The 22426-nt window shown below is 37.8% G+C and overlaps 1 long non-coding RNA gene across 1 annotated transcript in view; it reads right to left on the bottom strand.

The window, feature by feature from the left end:
- Window positions 1-22426, bottom strand: part of LOC122159072 — a 48776-nt gene that overhangs the window by 8824 nt on the left and 17526 nt on the right. The window contains exon 2 of the long non-coding RNA XR_006168377.1: window positions 14119-14238. This is a non-coding gene — a long non-coding RNA (uncharacterized LOC122159072). The remainder of the gene's footprint in view (window positions 1-14118; window positions 14239-22426) is intronic.

Below are 22426 nucleotides of genomic sequence, written 5' to 3'. Positions count from 1 at the left end.
ATTATTTCAAAAGACACAATTTTTTAAAAATTCGTTTCTTAAAAGTACGAAAGTCTTCAAATGGTTGGAGACAAATTCATTTCTGAGAAGCAAAGGCAGAGAGAGACGTACTGTGCAAAACCTTTAAAGTAGAACTGGGCAGATTAATATCTTGCTCAATCCTTTGCTTTACAGCAAGCCAAGATGTAGCAAATGATGGCATAAAAACTGTGAAGGAGACATCATGCCTGATGATATAGACTGGAAGAAATTTGGGCTAACTTCACTAGAGAATCAGAGGACTTATTTTTATTGTTGTCCCCCTCAATGTACGTAATCCCCTGACATGCTTAATGTTCCTTGATTACATGTGCCGTTTCTCCCTTTTTGCTGATTGGCAGTGATACTGTTGTGCCAGAAGAGCACAACAGCTCTTAGTAATCACTCCCTTGTTGAAGCCCACTAAGATCAAGGTCTTTGAATGTCTTCCCTTCGATTCTTGGAAGTTTTGTTTATGTAACTCTATTGTTTTCATCCCTTAAAATAAATAAATAAATAAATAAAATAAAAGGTTTTCACTTAGCTCTCCTGTAGATGGTTTTATGGCACCCATTCCTGTATGGCTGCATTAACCAACCGTGTAACCAGTGAAAGATATTGTCCTAAAGAACTGCCCCAAAAAGCTGATTCATATAAATGCCCAGGGAAAGCAGAAGTGTGTACATCTACCTCAAACCAACCACTCATGGTAACTCTCAAAGATGATGAATGTTTTTAAGTGTTTTCCTTCCTTAAGTTTAGTCCTGAACATTCTTTAACTTCCTTATTGTTTGATTTTGCATGATTTTAACAGACAATTACACAAATGTCAGACCCAGTGTTGCCTGATTCTGCTGAAGAATGCTTACAATAACGTATGTAAAAAGGCACCAAACCTATCCCTGAAGTGTCTGTTCACTACAGAAACCACGCAAATATGGGTTAGTGACAAGAACAAGAGGAACAGGAAAGGACTAAAAATGCTTCTTTGCTATGGTTCCTTAACTTTTTCATACCTACAGTTACACTGCAATTCCACTTATTCTGCGGTCTCTGTAATTAAAACTAAAATAATCATCTCACTTATTTTTAAGAGAGAGATACCTTTGGTTTTATGCATAGATCACAAAATGGTAAAGTACATGTGGAGATTAGAGGCACCTCAGAAACTCATTTTGCGGTAGGATTGTCTATGCAGTAAAACAGGTCATGAAATTATCTCCTAAAACTTCTATCAAATGAAATTATTCTACAATTTAAAAATTAGAATCTAAACACCACCTTCTGGATCTCTAAGCTTAATCCTGTTAGAAGTGTTTCATACACTACTGCAGATATTACACATAACAGTTACATTAAAAGAGCACTGAAGTTGTGAAGCATGTATTCACACAGCACTCATAATGCATTGGACTCCTTTAATGACTGATTTTCTTTTTTCTCCTAATTGTGCTGTGTAGTCTATGCCCTTTTTATTGTACACAATGCACCTACTGCACTGAATTAACTTAGAGGTTCTTCCATAAAGCACATCTATATAGGAACTGAATACTTTCTAAACATTTTTTTTTCCAAAAACTCCATGACATTAGAGATATTGTTCTCTCTCTGTTGCTGACGATGAAATGCACAGAGACACTAAGGTCAAAAGTACTTACTAATTTTGGTTACTCAGTTTGAGACACAATATGATTTTTCAGTGTATGCAGCATAATACAGGCTTCATTAGATTCAAAGTGCCTCTGTTAACTTCAGGGACTGCTATGAGCACTCTTTCAAATGAGGCTGCAGTACTTCAATATCCATAAAACAATTAATAAATGGATGACCATCTAAGGTAAGAGAAGCCTAGTTAAAGATACTTGTGTAGTGTCTAGTTATGTGGCAAGAGACAGACAGTAAATGTCTCAGTTATCTAATGTTGCCTCATCGGACCAACCCAATTTCTTGCTGCCTCTTTTCTTTACTGCTCTGTCTCCTTCACTGAATAGCTTATTTTCTACCATTCTGCAAGAATAGCCACCCTTTGGGGATCATATAAACCGTATGCCAAAAGAATCAGTGAGTAACAACATCTGGAGAACTCTAGGATATGTTAATGGCTCCTGAGGATCCAGCCAGTCCTTGCACAAGAACAATCTTCAGTAACATCTCCTGTAACAAATCACTGATACCCTTGTTAAAGTAAGATCTATGCAGCCCATAGCATGCAAGATACCACTGAATGTTTGAAAACCTATATATCCCTTAAAAACTGTTGGTCCAACTGTTTGTCCCTTGGCTGCAGGCCATCCTCTTCACTTTTCATCAACTACTTCCAGTCTGCCTAGAGAATCTGTCCAGCCTTCCCAGGCACTGCTGGTGGACAACGGGTTGGCCATGAGCCAGCAGTGTGCCCTCGTGGCTAAGGCCAACGGTATCCTGGGGTGTGTTACAAAGAACATGGCCAGTAGGTCGAGGGAATTGATGGTCCCCCTCTACTCTGCCCTGGCGAGCCAACAGCTTGAGTATTTTGTCCAGTTCTGGTCTCTTCAGTTCAAGAAAGACAAGAACTTCTTGAGAGAGTCTAGTGGAGAGCCACAAAGATGATGAAGGGGCTGGAGCATCTCCAGTATGAGGAAAGACAGAGTGGATCTTAATGATGCTTACAAATATCTAAAGGAGAGGAGTCCTGTAGGTGGGGCCCTTGTTCTTTTCAGTGGCAGAACAAAAGGCAACGGGCACAAGAAGGAACACAAGAAGTTCCATAGGAATGTGAGAAAGAACTTACTTTGAAGGTGACAGAACACTGGAACAAGCTGCTCAAAGAATTTGTAGAGTCTCTTCTGGAGATATTAAAAATACACTTGGATGCTTTCCTGCATAACCTGCTCTTGGGAACCTGCTTTAGCAGGGGGAGTGGACTACATGATCTCCAAAAGTCCCTTCCAACCCCTGCAGTTCTGTGATACTGTGTCACTCCATCATTCAAGAGACTGTTTCCTCCCTTCTTTCACCTCAAAAGCTCAGCTGGGTTGGTTGTTCCCTTGCACACCCCTTGCTTCATTCTCGTCTTCCCACATCCCTGTCAGATTTCCACTCTTGATCTATCGACAATTTAGGAGATGTCCTCCTCAGTGTGGTCCAAGCATAAATGTTGAAAGTATAAAGATGACACCTGACAAGAGAAAACCTTGCTCAGAGTCAGCTCACCTATTTGATATGAACTACCTCTTCAGAAAAGCCCTTCTTAGTTTGGGCCAGAGGTGCCCACACAGCATCTTTGGGAACTTTGGCTAAGAGTCCTATTTACGTTTCTGGTCATATGGGTGGACTAGCAGTTTTTCAAAAGGCTGTAAGACCAGCTGTCAGCAGATACAAACATCAATTGCATACTAAATTTCAAGATTTCTGCACCAAAGTATTAATACAGTAGAACTTTTCAAACCATCACTAGGCTCTTTAGAAAAGTCAAAAATACCATTTTCCTTCCCTTTTTTACTGGAATAGTTCTTCCTAGTCAGTCTTAGGCAGCAAATATGAGCTCAAGTGGGTAATATTTGCTATGTGATATAGAGAAATAAAATCTTGCTGTTACAAATGGAGAGATGTCTGACTTAATAATATCGTAACAATGGAAAGTGTCTGTACAACGTAATTACAGAGCCAGAAGCTTTCCTAATCCCATTAGCCTCTGTCTCCTTCTCTGTTTCCACTGAGCTGGAAAGCTGTGTTTTCCTATTGCAGTGCATTAGACAAGCTCCAGTACCGCACAGAAAGTACAAAGTGACCTGATAGTGAACAGAGGAGGAAGGCAGTGTGTGAGGGGAGAGAGCTTGCTGCCTCTTCCTCATTGTGAAGGGTCTTCTCTGCTGTATGAACCCACATGGACATTTAGACTACATTGCTAAGACAGGACCTGGAAGAAGTGTGAAGTTAGGTTCCCCCAGCCACATAGAAACTGTCCCAAATGGTAATTGTAATTCTCTCCTCATGATTATTTCTGTCTCCAATCAGTGACCTTAGACTGAAATGATCTGACATGAGTCCCAACACCATAATTGGAGATGGAAACAACAAAGAGGAGATCTAAGAGAAAGGAAGAGCTCTTTCAAACTGCAGTCAGAACAACTGAGCTCATGGATCTTGTTGTCTGACAGAGCGTTTTTTGAAGGAAAGGGAAACGTACACATTAGCCATGCTGAGGCTCGCTTTCCACAAAATTGCTAGCAGTTAAGAGACCCATGTAAATTTATGTAAGCATTCCTGAAAATCTAATTGAGTTTTCAAAACTGCAGAAGTTCTGGCAAGGCTCAAGCATTATAAAGATGAATAGATGTCAGTTTGTTTCCAGAACTTTTGAAAAAGAAGATGTTTTGTACCAGGATGTAGTGTTGATTCTTATTCCGATCTTGTTCTTATCTCCATTTTGATTTTGTAAATTCTTAGAAATTTGTATGAACTTGAGAACTCCGTTTTTCAGATTTCCACACATCACACACATTCCATCAGAAAGAGGATGCCTTCTTTTCCTTCTATGCTCTTGCTAGTTGTTTTGTTGCTGTTCATTGTTTTTTTAAAATCCTTTCCAAAGGAATTCTCCTTTTCAAAAGCAATTTTCTCCTGCAGCTGAGTTCTAGGGCTAGCTCTGATGACGACTTGTTAGTAGTCTTGTAGGCAAGTCAGTACACTCAGCCTTCATTCTTCAAGAATCTGCAGCCTGTCAAATATCCAAAAATTCAAATACCCCAAATCTCTCTCCATCCCATACACAAAGCAGCAAAAGATGATTGAACACAATCTCCACTGCCTTCACAGAAATGCCGCAGCAGAGTGGGGAGAAGAGCATCAGGAAGGTTGCTACTGCCACCAAGATGAGATGGTAGGTCTGCTTCGGACTGCAAACACAGGAAGGAATATTTAAGTATTTGGAAGGTGTTTGCTAAACAGCTTTTCCCATCCTCTCTGGGAAAGCAGACAGATGGAAATGTACTGGGTGGTAGCTTCAGTTCATGGTCTATTGGCTGAACTACATTGATCAAAAGCAATAAAACACTCGTATGTGCTTTATTTATTAACGTTTGTAAAATGCTTTCAAGTCTTGACAAACAATTTCCTTATTAATATTACGAAAATAGTGATAATTAATTAATTAATAGGAATAACAGAGTTCTACTGCAGGAGCACACATAATGAAATCAGTAGCTGGCATCTCTGCGACTGTCATGTCACAGTTATCATACCAGGTGGTAAAATATGCATGTGGCATGATTATATATCAAATCTTTCAATTTGCATTTTATTTCACAAGTGAATCAACAGGCAATCATTACTTATCATTTTTACTATTTGATTGATTTTTTTGAATTTACTGCTATAGTTCTGGGAATTATTTCAAAGGACAGATGGTGAATGCTTCTTATTTCTTTGTTGCACCGTTCACAGTCTAGTTCTCTGACCTTCACTGCACTGCCAGAATAACTCTTATGTGAGCAGAAAAGCAGCACTAGAAGTTTTAGATACATGATTTCAAGATAGGTAAAATCATTGCAATTTTTCATATAATTAAGTACCATTATTTTGTATTCTAATTTTGGTAGCTATATTCACAAAAATATTCATATTTTTTTGTGAATTAGCTACCAATAGAATTGGTAGCTAAGGACAGAGAAGTGAGAACTGGAGAAAACGTGACAAGCAGTGATAACAGCACAGTAACCCTGAGTAGCTCATCCAAGTAGCTCATTGCTAAAAAATCTAAAAAATAAAAATAAATAACAAGGACTATGGGTATTGGAGTGGTTCCAGCATGCACAAAGATCTCTTTCCCATCATGCAGGGCAGATGGAATGTAACAAGTAAGGTTCTTCTCTTAAATCTCAACAACTGGGTGGTGAAATCTGCTGTCATTCACACGCAGATGTAGATATCTGCATTTTGATGGAGGAAAAGAGAAAGCTGGTTGAAGAAAAAAAAAAAAAAAGTAACAACCATAATTAGGTTCTAATGGGAAAGAAACCCACAGAGAATGGCCACGTAGACAATGTCACAAAAAATGCTCTTTTGGAGGAATGTGATCAAGAAAAGGTAGAAGTGCTCAAGGTTAGGAAAAAAAAACCTGAGTAGCAGGAAAACGTATGCTGTTACCTTACACTACAGATTTAGCTGTGATGCTCACTAGAAAGCAATATACATCAAAGAGAGTGTTAAAGAAAAAAATTGCAACTCATACAAAATAGTTGTGTATAAGGAATGAAGAAATCTAATAACAGGTGAGATAAAATACGAGCAATTACAATAGCACAAATGATAGAAGAGATCAAGCTAGAGGGAAAGAGAAATAATTTTATCCAACATGAACAGCCCAGAAAATACTGGAGACAATATCCAGTATGCCTTAAATTGCAGCACACCGAAATAATGATGAATGATCTCTATGGTGAAGCTTCTCATGTTGCAAATAATTATTTAAAGCCAGTTAAAGAGAGGCATTTCCCAAACCTAAGATACTAAGAACTATTAATGTCAAACTGTCATCTCCTAAGAGCTCTGAAAGTATTAAAAATAATTGCTAGTCATCAAACAAATGATGAGGGCCTAATTTTACATGCCTGTTTCAAGGCAAAATTCTCACAGCCGTCAGGTTGATAAGTCGGGAAAAATGCCCAATAACATTTTAGTATAATAGCTCTTGTTATAAAAAGCCAAAATGTGTATTTTTAATCATCTATTTTAATAATCTTTTAATAAGATGTTTTAATTGAAATTTATGTGTTACATAACATTATATTAAGCTAAATTAATCAGTATCCTTCAGTAATGGTTGCCCTGGAAGAGGAATTCTGAGTATGTATTCAGTCTCAGCACTGCATTTCAGACCTGTACTGGAATGGAAATCTGGAATGCTTTACATGGAAAGCGCTCATTACTGAATAGCTGGAAATGGTTTTAGAATTGCACAGTAACAATTTGCCAGACAATTAGTAAATGTCAGTTTCCCAATTAATGTATACTATTTCTAGAACATCAGAAATCTAATGTTTGTCGTCTATGCTCCCTACAAAGGGAAAGGGAAATTATGCCAAACAAAGGGGGGAGAAAAAAATAAAAAAGAAAAAGAAAATAAATTACACAGGAGTGAAAGGACAGAATCTAGGATACAGGTAATTGTGTTCTCTTATATGGAATTCTACACCATGGCTTGTGTAGGGACATTCTGGGGCAAAAAGAAGCACACAAAATCTGTTGCTTCTATGCATAAATAAAGGCAGTAGCTATGATGAAAAATAATATATATATGTATACATACATTTATCCAAGAGGCAAATTTCATTCACAGCACTGCTGAAATTCTCTGGAGAAAATTTACAAGCACATCACAAAACAAGGACAAATAGCCACTCTATTCTAAACCTTGGAAGATATTACAGTAAACAGTAACAAACAACCACCACCAACAAAAAACAGTTCACTGTTGTTGGTTTTTTATTATTCTATATCTGCATATAAAGATTGGACACAGCTGTAGATCTTAAGCCACAGAACAAACCACTTGTTTGAGATCAGTCATGGTGATGCACAGAACTCCTGAAGGGTGGAGCTGCAGAAAGACAGAATCCTGCCTCCTATCTGCAGCAGAGAGTATCATCAGCTGGTATGCATGTGACCTAGAATAGGAACATCCACCAGCAACATCAGTGCAGACACATCTGGGAGTCCTGGAGCACCTCCCCTATGAGGAAAGGCTGAGAGCTGGGGCTTTCCAGCCTGGAGAAAAGAAAGCTCCACGGAGAATTTATAGCAACCTTCTAGTACCTGAAGTGCCTACAGAAAAGCTGAGGAGGGACTTTTTATAAGCAACAGGGAGAGGGGAAATGGCTTTAAATTGAAAGAGGGTACATTTAGACTGACACTGTGAGGGTGGTGAGACACTGCAACAGGTTGCCCAGGGCGGCTGTGGATGCCCCCTCCCTGGAAGCATTCAAGGCCAGGCTGGACGGGGCTTTGAGCAAAATGGTCTGGATGGAGGTGGATTTCAGAAAGCAGATTTTAAAGAAAATCTGTCCTCCTCAGCTATGTGACACGACCAAGACTATGAACCTCTGTCTGTATTCCCTCTGCATCTGCATTGCTAAAAGTCACGCAGCAGGAACAGCAGAAAGCTTAAGAATCCTCAAGTCATTGTAACACAGTAAATATGTGATAAATATGGTGATGATCATTCACACTGCAGGTCAATGTGCATGGGCTACAGCACATAACATGTTCACCAGTAAAAGACAGATGATTGTGTATTTGCAAACTACAGAATATTCTTTCTGCATAAATATATTAAATCACATTTATGCCAAATATATTACATACTCATGTCAAGAGAATAGACCCCATCTGTACTGCAGAGATGTAATTAGCATTAATTAATATGTTCACATTGTCTGGTGTTCATATATTTTGCCCTGAAGTCATAAATGTGGCATGGCATTTAGCAAGGCAGTATTCATGAGCCTTCATTTGAATTCCAAACATTTGTTTTTTTTCTGATCTTTTTACTAACCCTTATCATTAACTGTTTCTTGGCAGTTATGGAAAATAAGGTTTGCTCATTGCAGCAATAGAGAACTTGCTGTTCTTCCTAAGATACTGTCACATGCAAAGAAGCTTGCTCAGCAGCTGATACCTAGCTGATACAGCTACCTTCATCTTGTGGCACTGATACATTAACAAACTTCACAACTGAGTACAATTAGCAAAATTGCTCAAAAATGTTTGAGCAGGTTATTAGCAATCTAAGATAAACTCCTGTTCAATTGAGCCATTTGGTAAATAACATCTATGTATTAATCAAGGTGATACTGCAAGACGTTCAGGGAAAAACACACGTCATCTACAACAGCACTGTTAATTCAGCAGAGATCTTCAAACATGAAGCCACTTTCATGCCCCACTCATGACCAACACACGTGTGGACAAGATACTCTTGTTCTTACAAAGAAAAAACATAAACCTGTGAGAACCCTCTGTTACTTACTTTTTTCCTATCACTGCAGATCTCATTTCTGGTTCTGGTCATGCTGATGCTATATTACTAAATAAAAAACACCCAGAGTACTTTGGGCTGAATTTCTTTGGTAAAAGTCCTTTATATGAGAAGTATTTCTCTTCAGAAAGTCATACTGTAGGCTGCATGTATTTTCTGCATAGCTTTCAATAACACCTCTTTTTATTTCTGAGGGCTGCTTCTTACATCTTTACTTTCTGCAAATAGCTGTAATCTATTTTTTTCCCTTATGTACTGCTACTACAGATATTAACAACAGTAGCTAAAATTGCAGGGTTGGTGTTCAAGTGGCTGATTACTCAGATGACTGGAAGCACCTGGGCTAGCTACCTTAACAATAGCTTACTATTTCTACAGAGAATGCTGTATCCACAGATCCAGGAGAGGAAGGATAGGGCTCTAAGCACCCTGATCTAGCTGTGGCTGCCCCCATTCATTTCAGGGGAGCTGTACTAGATGATTTTCAAAGGTCCCTTCCAACTCAAATGATTCCATGATTCGAGTAACTTACAATACTGTAAAAATTTTTAAAATACATACAGTTCAACCCCTAGAAAAAAAAACTATGACCCTTCTCTAGCAGAAACAAGTTTACCATTGAAAGAATCAGAGGCAATTTTACCACATTTTAATTGTATGTCTTTCAATCCATAGCCTACTCCTTTTTCATGCTTTTAGAGGCACAGCTCACCTTTTGTAAGCAGCAGTCACAAGTGTGATGTGCTCCAGTTATATATATATTGGGCCACTGCTTGTGTCTGTTAGTGCCATAACCGCGATGGGCTTTGGATGAAGCTCTTCCTATTGCTCATTTACGCACCTTTTTCTCAGCAGCAATGAGGCTTTAGGAAGTCATCTTCACTAGCAGTAACCATTTATTCAGCGTAGCTTTGGTTGGCCAAAGGTTTGCAAGGCTGTGTGGAAAACTAGATCAGTTCACTGATGTAACTGAAATATAATTTGGCAAGAAAAACAGCTATTCAATTCTCTAATCTGATTTAGTGTATGAATCTGCAAGCGTCACAGCATGAATGAAGGAGCAACAGGATGGAAAGTCATTACACAGCTATACTGTAGAGGAATAGGTGAACAACAAGTCTGTGCAGATACAGGTAGAGTCCACACCAGCAGGGACTAACTTAATTGAATTGCTAACATTTTGAGCTGCTAATCAAATCACTCTTTGGAGCTGTATCATCACAGCGTGGTCACTCTTGCTTTAGCTAGGCTACTGCAGGTCACTGCTATTTGCTCTTTATTCAGAGCAATCGGCCAGAAAAAAAATTAACTCAAAGTATCGTAAATGAGGGTTTCAGTACAGATTAACCTTAAAACAAATCTTCTGAAATTGGTCATAGGAAATGCATCACCTGCTTTTTCAATTCTTTTCATTTATGGAATAATATCAGATTTGACAGTAATATGATCCTTTGCAAATCACAAAAGCCAGAAGGAGAAGTGACAGAGATAAGTTGCACCTTCAGTGCAGCCAAACAAGGGCACAGTGGATTTTACATTAACAGTGTATTTGCCAGCACCCTCAGGGTTTAAACAAGGTGAATGTCCTTCTTAATGGGGAATAACACTACATTTCTCCTCCAGCTTGAACAGTCCACATGGGTAGCACGTAGAAAAATAGTTCAAGCCAATGGAGTGGGGAAATATCTGTGACAATTTTATTGCTCTAATGCGTTTAAGAAGAGTTCCTTAATGAACTTTGTTAGCTTTGGGACAGTACTAAGCTTATTGCTTGATATGCTGGTACCAGTGCCTGCACAATGAAAACGTGAAGATATGACAAGAAACTACAAACCGAGTACGTGCAGTGTGCTATACATAGAGCCTGAGGTTTTTTACCATTACAATTTAACTTTATTAAAACTCATATTTCACCTTAGTAATGGAGTTCATGCCAAGTCTCACAATCAATCCATTTCTGAGCTATCCAGGATCAGATAACATCTGAGCAATTTTCTGGAAGTATGAGAATCACAACAATCTTACAATACTCAGATCATTAAAAATGAGCAAAATTGATTTTCCTTTAACTTCAGAGAAATGTTCACATCTGAGTGAACAAACATAAGAGTTTCCAGCAGATACAGTCACTTCCTGGAAAAACTGAGTTGCTGAAAATGAAGGTGTAAAAAACCAGAATCCCTTTAAATAAAGGTCTATAATCACAAGAAATAGCAATATATTTAATGCAGAAAATAAAATGTTGCATATAAGCCATTTTAAGTAAGTTTCAGGAAATGATACACAGCTGTGTATCATAAGGTTATTTGAATGTTACGATAAGACTACTGCTACTTCTCTACAGAAGTTCACATAATCTGCTGTTTTTAAATAGAATCATAATTATGTGTAATTACCATTATTAATTATATAAAATAATCACCTCTTAGTTGCCTGCACACTATTGCAAACAGTAGTTTCTGCAGTAGAACAAAGAACTCACGATGTAAACAACAGAAAATACCTAACGAAAAATTAAATTTGAAGTACATCCATACGCAAACGTTCACCAAAATACATTCAAGTGACTATCCTGAAAAATCAACAAACAGGCAAAGATGTTCATAAATGTGACTTCTGCTTCTCTTACAATGTAGAAGACTCATACTAGAACTGGCATTTAGTCTTTACTTCTTATCAGTAGCAAAAAATAAAGTTATGTAGGAAATTACTTGTTCAAGGAGTTCTCAGAGCTTTTATTTGATACCTTCAGTTCAGAAACAACAAAAGCCAGCAATTTCTCTGCCACTGAGGATGAGTACTTTTTTGTGTGTTCTTTCAACAGCCAACTATCTCTGAAAATCAGAAGTTATACATGTAATACATCAGGACTAGACTTCACCACACCTTCTTCAAAAAGATGGCTAGAAAAAAGCATTTTTTTCCCTACTTTTTTTTTTTTATACAATATTTTCAGAAAGAAAGTGGTCATGAGATTGTGCTTAATCAGTGGAAAAGCCTAGATCGACAATTGTCTAGGGCTGCTGTTTGTGTTTTGATTTGTTTTTATTTAAAGCGAGCACAGATCTGGTAGGAAAGAATACGAGCCTTGCGTCAGTTGACTGTAAATGTGTGCTGCCCCTATGTGGCTGTTTTTTGAGTATCTTGATGTTTTCAAACAAATGTGGTTGATAAGTGGTTAAATGTTCCCAATGTAAAGAATTAGCACAACACATACGCACCATTTGAATCCTACTTAATCTCTCAAAATTGATTCTACATCATACATAGACTATATTACAACTATTTCAGTCCTTGTTCTGCTTATTGCAAAATATATATAAACACATAAAATAAGCAGAATTATCCTAACATTCTAAAGATAACAATGAGACTTTAAAGCATAAGGAAAAGAAATGTCTTTCTTTAGCTTAGAAATAGTGCCTGCGAATTTCAGTTGAAGTGCCTCTACACCAGTGTAAACAGCTAGGGAAATAAACAGGAGGAAATAGAAGCTAATGCACTACTATTCTAGAAAACCACGATACAGTTGCCATCACTGAAAACTGGTGGGATTATTCCCATGACTGCAGAGTGGCTATCGATGGCTACAGACTGTTCAGAAGGGACAACAGATGAGGAAGGAGGGAAGAGATATTGCTCTCTCTATATCAGGAAAGGAATTGAATGTGAAGAGCTGTCTCTAAAGAACAGTCAGGAGCAATTCAAAAGCCTATTGGTAACAGTTAAAGAACAAGGCAGCAAAGGGAGCCTTGTGATCAGAATCTACTACAGGCCACCCAATCAAGCGGAGCCTATTGATGACACCTTCCACTTCCAGCTACAAGAGGCACCTGCTAGAATTTGCAGATATAATCCATGAATCAGGGCTATAAAATTAAGCATACTTTGAAATTTACGGGGCACAAACTCCTAAACTTGGCATTGTCTAGAACCAGCTCTTGATGGATTCCATGATTGCTGCTGCCATCTAGGAAAATGCTTTACTTAAGTTTGAATTTTATTTTATTTTTTTTTTTTTTTGCTTTAAAGCCTCTTTCTAATACCATTTTATTGAAAAGATCATTTATTTTATTGATTTTACCTGTGAAAAATCCAAATGGACAATCCTTACTAGTATAGTCTTGTGAATTATTAGTGCTACATGCCTCAGGACTGTAGATATTCTGGTCTAATTTAAAAGAACACTATTGAAATGTTATTCTCAAGTAGCCACGAGTGAAGTTAGAAACATACAGAAATATCTGAAAGCTGTCTTTTTATTCGGTACATATGGAACAATGTTTTGAAAGATTATATTATTGCTTCTTCAGGGTCTTTAAAATTATGTAATGTGTTCTTACGCTGAATCTTAGTGAAGTTTATGCTTATTACTCACATTAAGTTGCAAGCTAAATTTGACTTAGCCATGCTAAGATCATTTTTGTAAGATCTACGCACAATTCTTCTCTATATATGCAGGTCCTAAAGATCATTATGCGGTGCTTTGGAGACAATGTAGATCTTACTGTTGTGTTCCTAGCCTCCTGATCAACACTCAAGTAAGGAAGTTCTCATAAAGTCATAGGCCTCCGTGTCTTGGATAATATTTTCAGTTTCTCAAATATGTCAGCATCTTTTCAAAAGCCACTGCTGAAACAGACGTACAGAAGTGAATTCCATACTGCAAACTACTATCATATATCATAAGTATGATGATAAAATCCTTTAATTTCTCCCAAGCATGAGACATTCCAATCATTACGTCCCATTTGCTCATGCATTATGGAACATTTTTGAAAAAAGCGACAACAACAATACAAAACATTCTGCTACTTATGCCAACAGAATAACAGGCCTGTAAAACAGTTCACAAAAATAAATAGATAAATAAATCGGTCTTTCAGTGGATTGTACAAAGTCATATAATTCTAACAATAGTAGCCCAGTCTTTCTTTTGAAAGGCTATGATATTTCAAAATTGTGGACTCAGCAAGTTTATCAAGCTTCTCACTTATCTCTTTAACACTATATAAGGAGAATATTTTATTAATGAGATTGTATATTCCATATAAAGATAATGTGCAAACAAACATTAGTCTTACATATGCTTATGTCTCCAGAAGGCTCGAGACTTCTCTTCCTCCCTCCCCAAATGTGTCTGTCACAAGGCCGTCCTGCATCGCCTTGCTTTCCTGTTTCTTTTTCTTTATTACAAAGGGTACCTAAAAAGACAAACAAAAAAAGAAAATAAGAATTACAGACATTGAAAAATAAAACCTCATACATAGAGATTACAAATGTATCACTGTATAATCAATGAATATAAAGAGACCATAATTATGAAATAAAGAAGAGAGTTTAGCAAAGCAGATTATAATAACAAAAAGAGAATAGAACACTTACCTGCATCCTGGGCCCACAGCACAACTCCAGAGGAGGAAGCTCCAGAAAAGATCCTTCTCCACTGGTAGTCAGCTCTTAAATGGGTCTAGGAGAGGTGCAGCCAGGCTCCACCTCTTCCAGCAGCACAGGTGAATTGCCTTCACCTGCGCTCCCAGGGCTGACTCATTGCTTGCCCCAGGTGATCAATCAGAGGTTCAGGACATGATTCAGCAGTTCCCATACAATCACCTACCTCATCAATCAACCCTGCAGCAATTGTTCTTAAAATAGCCTAGAGTCAGTAGTAAGAGTTAAAAGACCTCATCTTATTTCCACTTTCTTCTGTTCACCAGTATAGTAAATTTTTCTTCGCAGTTCTTGTTTTTGTTGACATCATATGAAGATTTTGAACATGGAAATTTTCTTGTTAGTAGAACATTAAAAAATCCTATGTTGTAAGATCTCCATGGGGAAAAAAATCATAGGTTTTATGTCAAAAAAGTATTTCCCTGCTTGCCATGCAATCTTTTCTTTGAAGGTCAGTCTTCAAATAGGCACTTGATAGAATCAAGTAAAGAGGACAACACACAACAGCCAGTGATCAAATTTTTCGGTCACTTGCAAATCTTGGAAGTAGTACTACAACCTCAGAAAAGTTTGGTAACTCAAAAGGCAGAATACAGTGGAGAGCATCTATCCACCTGCTGGAAAACATGGAAAATCCTTCCAAACTGCACTGGATCCTAGGTGTATGCAGACTTCCTATATTTCATAAAACACACTTCAAGAGTTAAAGTACTTCTTTAAATACTGAAGTATTAAGTATTTAAAGAAAAATACTTATTAAATGAAAGCACTTTTGACTTCATAGCTTATCTGTGTGGTAAATTAAACTTGTCCAGCTGCCTGACATCTACTCAGCTGCCCCTCCTCACCAGTACAGGGGAGGAATATAAAAGTGGTCATGGGCCAAGGTAAGGACAAAACAATCACTTACCAGTTACCATCAGGACTTAACAAACTCAACTTAGGCAAAACTAATTTAATAACAAAATACTTGAATTGAGAAGAAAAAAAAAAGAGAGAGAGAGAAATTACAACATTTTCTTCCTATCCATCCCCTTTCCCCAGGCTCTACTGCACTCCTTTTATTCTTGACTTCTCTAACCCACCTAGGAGCCCAGGCAGGGTGATAGGATTACGGTCCTTTCTGCTATTCCTTCCTCCTCACAGCTTTTCCCTCCTCCAGGGTTGTTTTCCACAGACTGCAGTCCTTCAGGATAAACCTGCTTTCCTGTGGGCTCTCTGTGGGCTGCAGTTCCTTCAGGAAATATCCACCTGCCCTGGCATGGCAGTATGATAAGTGCTCCTCTGTGTCTTCTCCACCATGTTCTCCTCCTGCACCATGGCTGTGGGAGAACCTGGGCTCCTGTACCCATAGCACCTCCTCCCTGACCTTTTTATCCAACCTTGGTGTTCGCAGGGCTATTTCTCATATTTTTTTTCCTCACTCCTCACTGACGCACAGGGTTCTGAACTTTTCTCAAACCCATTTGTCCAAGGCACTGCTGTGTTGGCAGTGGGGCACAGCATCACCCTGTGCTAGAGTCATTGGAGTCAACTGGCACTGGCTGTGTCCAGTTCAGGGAGCCCCAGCCTCTCCTCACAGAGGCCCCTGCCAGCACTTGGGCACAGACACACAGCACATTACATTCAAAATTCACAGGTTTGAGAAGCAGTAATCTCTTCTGCCACCAATGTGCATTAGCAGTAGGGGTGAACTAGATGATCTCCAGAAGTCCCATCTAACCCCTAAAATTCCATGATTCTGTGATCCACAGCTTCCTTATTTTCTCAAGAGAATACAACTTTTATTCAGATGGTGGTACAATGAAAACAATTAAAGAGATTTAGAGAAGACAAGTTATTAAAGATACCTCACTTCAGATCGGGATGACAGACAGGATAACAAAGGATATTAATGAGAAAAATATTACGAGAAAGTTTTATGTATATTAGCTTGAAATTACAAGAAAGTAAACGTGTTATGTAAACATACATTGGCCAGAATCAACACAATAACTAGGGAAATATGAAAGAGTAAACTATATTTCTGATACATAATGGAAACCAGCAGAATGTAGGCCTACCACCAGAATGTTTGGCCTACCACCAAACTCAGTCACATGGAGTTCAAATCTACACCTACCATCACACAGAGTTATCAGCAGGGCTAGAACAACATGTAGGAACCATAATTGGAACATCCAACAATTGGGCATAAGGATACTGTGCTTGACATCTGGACCTGAGGGTCTAAAAGATCAAACGTTTTCTCTCATACATTACCTATGGAAAGCACAAAAACTTCTGACATTTCTCTGCTAAATATATACCATAATTTTGAAAATAACAGCTGAGATTTAGTGCAAGGAAAAGAGTATTTGTAATGCCCATGATAACAAGACACAAGCAGTAGAAAGATCTCATAGTCTACTGCTGACTGCAAAACTGCATTTTAACACAAAATGTTGTGCAGCAAAGGACATTGCAAACTCATTTCTGCAGCTCTTCATCACAGTCACAATAACCCAATCCTCAGCTTTTTCTTCAGCACTCCATAGACATTAGTAGGCATTAGGAGGAGCTTTGTATGAAAAAGCTCAGCAAGCGTAGAACCATATTAGTGGTGATATAATTTGCCAGAGGGAACCTCTGCATATATCATTTCTATTACAGCTGAACAAATACATTGTGAATAATTGGACAGATAAAGCATCTTTCTTTTGAAGAACTGTTGAAGAGAAGCTTACAGTTTACTCAATTTTGTTTGTTATTCAGAGTTACCCAGTGGATAATTAGATGAGCGAGTTTTGCTCTGAAGGTTGTTCACTAGCATTTCATACCAACATCTGCAATTTGAACAGTTTCAATTAGATTTCATTGCTTATGTGGGTCACATATTATTGGATCTGACTCCTGCCAGTATGAGTATTGCTCTTAGAATCCAGCATTTGACGTGAAAATGTACTTATAAATTCAAAACATATATTGATCAAATACTCTCAAATATTTTGCACTTCAAAGTTAACATTATTGTGAACATTCCTGCCATCATAAAATACCAGAAAGAATAATCCCAAAGCACCAGTAATACAAATCTCTTCTATTTTTTCACTCTTTAATTTTAACGTCTTTATAGATTAAATGTAGGATATTTATTGAGATCAAACTCTATTTTTTCAATTAAGCAAAGCAAAAAAATAATTTCATAATACCTGAGTAGTGATGCCTTTTCACTGCACTCATTATCTGCATGCTGATGTTCTGTACGCAGTTCAACCCCGAAGCACTCTCATTCAGTGCTTTGATTAAAATGATATATTTTTTCCTCCTACATAATTTTTTTGAAGCTGTCAGATACCATTTTCTTCAAGACTATGTGTCGTTCTGTACCTTCTGTTTAGGACTATTTGGAAAATTCCTGAAAGCGGGGAAATGTGTATTTTTAAGGTCACCATTTTCAAAGGTTATTTTGATATTTGAAATTAAAATCTGCAGACTCTCTTTGATATAAGTAAAATTTTGTGTTTGCATTAAAGCAAATCAGAAATATCATCGAAGCCCAAGAAATACAGGTTAAATTCTTCTCATCTGTCTTTTTCCATAATTTCCCATTCCAATATTTGAAGGGAACATATAAACAGGAGAGCAACGGCTGTTTACATGAGTGGATAGTGATAGAACATGGAGGAATGGTTTTAAACTGAGATAGGGGAGATTTCGCTTAGATATTAGGAGGAAGATTTTCACATGGAGGTTGGTGACACTGGAACAGGTTGCCCAAGGAGGCTGTGGATGCCCCATTGCTGCAGGCATTCAAGGCCAGGCTGGATGTGGCTCTGGGCAGCCTGGTCTGCTGGTCGGCAGCCCTGTGCATAGCAGGGAGTTGAAACTAGATGATCTTTGAGGTCCTTTTCAACCCAGGCCATTCCACGATTCTATGATTCATTCTATGATAATTCAAAATAATCCACGTGTGGTAAGAGAAGAGGTTGTTTCTATGTTAAGAGCCAATAAGAAGGAAAAATAAGAACTTCATCCCCTACTTACCAGTGAATTGTCAGCCTTTCCAAAAGAACACAGAGAAAAATTACACAAAAAGTAGATTCTACCTCTGTGCTGTATTGTTTTCCAGAAATTTTCCGAAAATGACTTTCAACTATTTCACATACCAGTGACGAGATGCTCACTATAATGAGAACAGTTGGCAACATCAAAGAAAAGATAAAAATAGTGTTAACACAACTGTGGCATATTTTCTGCTGCTCCAAACACTCACACCATCTGCCTTGGAAGAATAAACACACAAACAGCAAAACTAAGCCTGGAAAACAGGAAATTACTTAAGTCAACGCATGTTAAAACTGCTGTAACTTTGATCTTCCTTCACCAAAAAAATAAATAGCCTCAGAGGGACTAGGAGCTGAGTTTTATCTCATTGAACTTTCTATTCCTCCTCTTCAGTGTACAAAAGCTCATAAACAGCAAACATTCAGCTCTGTTATGCTGTCTCTGTAATCTCAAATTAATTTATTCTAAAAACAAGGAGAAAAAAAAAAAAAAAGGCAGGCAAAGTTTTGATACTGAAAAGATCTACTTTACGGTTAGATCTATTTCTCAGTAAACCCAAACTTGTACCTATTCTTCTGTGCAGAATGAAAGGTGAGTGATAGAGAGCATTTTCTTCTCTGTAGAGTAAATTGAGATCTCAGAGTCAAAGAAATAATGCATGATAAATGAAACATATTTCATTCTAACTCTGGCAGAGATCTTTTGAATGTGTCCTATTCTGGATTTCATTTTGCTTGTCTCTACCGAGTCAAAGATGGCACACAGTTATCCCCATTCTGTTTTATAAGCCCGATTGAAGGAGCCTCTCATTTAGCCTTATCTTGACAGAAGACAGCAATAGTGCAGAACAGGCCTGTGTGGAAGTGTTCTCAGCAAATGATTTAAGAACCAAACGGGCCACCTAACGAGCCTAGATCTTTCAGCAGAATCACCCAGACCTAAATCATTTCTCAAAATTGTTTAACCTCTTCTTTAAAATCTTGTCTAACTTCTTTAAACATCTTGTTGAAGCCCTACTCAAAAATCATTAATTCCACATCTGCCTTCAGCAAATTTTCTTAGAGCTTATCTGTTCTGACTGCTAAAAAAAATCCTGTGTTTAGTCTAAATTTCTTTTTTGGAATTTACAGCTATTTCTTGCCCAAGCCCCAGTAGTTATGGAGGTCTTTATTCTTCTCCTCTTTACCTATTTTATGTATATCTTCTTCATTCTACACGATGAATTTCCCTTCAGCCTCTGTTCTTTGTGCTAAAACACATCTCCAACAAAGTCAAAGGGAGAATTCCAACTTTCAGTCCCACCAGGAAAAAGAATACAAGACTCGAGAAAAGCTGTGATGACTTCTTGTGAACTTTAACACTTTTCACCTGACAAACTGTTATGCCTTGGATCCTGACTTCTTCCCTCCTTTTGAACTACATTTCAAAATTTAAGAAAATAATTTGTTCTTATTTCATTGTAAGAGAAGAACCTTTTCTTTTTACATTCTCTGGTGAATTCAGTTTGTACTAACTGCATTTTAATTAGCAGCTCTCTGCTTCAAAACATATGTTTCTTCAGATTGTTGACATTAAGAGACTGTAATACCAAGTTTGACGCATCCCAGTCTGTAGCCATGAAAAGAAAAAGCTATTGTATCACTTGTGGAGGATTACACACCTAAAAATAGTCAAGATGAAAAGACTTGTCAAGAAAGTGATATTTAATTGATACACCGAAATGATACACTGGAAAAAAGCATCTCAATTATAAATAGGTTCAAAACAGTACTACTGTTACCTTCTTTCAGCAATAAAGTTAATCTTTAAAATATATCTCATCTCATTCAAAGGCTACTAAAGCAATGACCTATTTCGATGACAGTTCAGTCTAGAAGGAATGCATTTAAGGTTACGTAAACCATTTCACTTGCACTGCAATGGATTAAGTCAGTGAATTACAGTGGGGAGTAACTTCCTGGAGAATGAACTGTAATTCCCTGAATTGCATTAACTTCATGCTTGTATCTATGCAAGTACAATTCTCATCATAAAATGGTCAAAACGCAATTCATTTTCTAGCATCAAATGCATAGATTTAATGTCTCACATCACTCTTTTTCGTACAAGCCAAATTCTAAGATCCTTTGAATTCTCTAACTTAGTAGGTGGGCAGTGTTTCCAGAGCATGTGCATTATTGCCATTGGAGGGCAGTTACTGACACTGCATTTTCACTGCCGCATTATTAACGGTATGATTCAAAACCAGCAGGTAAGAGTGAGAAACTGTTGTTGCTGCTACCAAAGGCTTTTGGGGCTGGAAGGAAGGTGGAGTTGGCAACTGATCTACATTTTATGGACCTAATGCTGTGGTTAGAGTTATATCCTACATAGCTGCCTTTTGGCCCTTATTAGCAATTATTCTGGATTAATTACACTGTTGATTTGAAAGGTTTTCAAATCTGATTTTCTGAGAATAACTTGTGGCATTTTAAGATAATTTCATGCATTTTCCCTCATAATTCCCTACAGCTCATTCATATTATCTTTCATTCATGTTTCCCACCTTGGTAATTCTTTAATTTTTTGGCTAATAAAGGTAGCTGAATGCAGCCCTTTTAAGGTAACATCGTAGAAATAAAAGCCAAATTACTCCACATTAACAGATTGCTGACCAGAAACAATGCTGTCATTTGGTGCAACCTGGGAGCATTCAGACCAAAGTGAGTGGATGAGAGAGATCAGGCTTTCTACTTGAAAGGATTGAAGGCTAACACATGGAGACAAACAAACAAGAGATGGCAGTACACATACTACACTGATCCAAAGGCAATACACAGAGAACCAGCCTAGTTCTGGGCACTAGGAGGTGTCTGATGAGATCTCCCCAGAGCTTCCCCCTCTCCAAGTTGAACAGACCCAGCTCTCTCAGCCATTCCTCATAGGAGTGCTGTTCCAGTCCTTTCACCACCTTTGTAGTTCTTGTACTCATTCCACTACATCCACATTTCTGCTGTACAATGGAGTCCACAGATAGATACATCAGTCAGGATGTTGCCTCACCAATTCTGAGCAGGAGGGAATGATTGCCTCCCTAGACCTACTGGCAACACTCTGCCTAATGCAGTCAAAAGTACTGTTAGCTTTCTTAGCAGCAAGGGCATTTGAAAGCACAGAAAATATGTTGCTCTTAGGAATGATTGGAAACAAAATTCCTAGGAGTGGTTCAGCAAATATTAGGCACGTGGTTACCAAACAGCATTTTGGACTAGATGTTACGATCAAACAGAGTTCAAGGGAAGGGATCCGTTTCCTTTTCCAACCAACTTCAATGGAAATTCTGCTGATATACAGCCAATTTCTTACATACAATCAGGCCCGGCCAGAATTTCTTGAAGTGCAACAAACTTCCAGTTCCAAAGAAGTGCATATACATAGCTGTACATCTAAAGCTTCTTATTGTTTACTTCTTGTGGAAACTGAGAAGCTAAGGGAATGCTATCCTGTAGTGTTCACATATACTCCTTCTGTGACTACTTTTCTGAAGTTTTGGGGTTTTTTTAATGTATATTAATGTATATTTTAAAGAAATGTAGAAAAGGATCATAAGAGAAAAGCATCTGTTAATTTGGCAAAAAAAAACAACAGTGTTGCTGTACATGTCTTCTAGTCAGTGTAAATAAACAGCTTCCAGAATACAGCAAAATATATAATTTGTCTCAAGATAGTGATTGCACTCCATATAATTTTCTCCAGCAGACATTCATTATTTTCAAAATGTTTTCTTAATATTACATTTGACTTGCAGGGTAATTTGTCCTCACTTTCTCATTTGCACAATTTAATATTTTAATCTTGAATTTAACATTAGAAACAAATTTACATTAACAGAGCAGAAGCAGTTGAAATAATCAT

The sequence above is a fragment of the Centrocercus urophasianus genome, unplaced genomic scaffold (genome assembly GCF_019232065.1).
Source record: "Centrocercus urophasianus isolate 14NV4802_14NV808 unplaced genomic scaffold, USGS_Curo_1.0 seq_15, whole genome shotgun sequence".
Taxonomy (NCBI): domain Eukaryota; kingdom Metazoa; phylum Chordata; class Aves; order Galliformes; family Phasianidae; genus Centrocercus; species Centrocercus urophasianus.
This window is presented reverse-complemented; position numbering and strand designations above follow the sequence as displayed.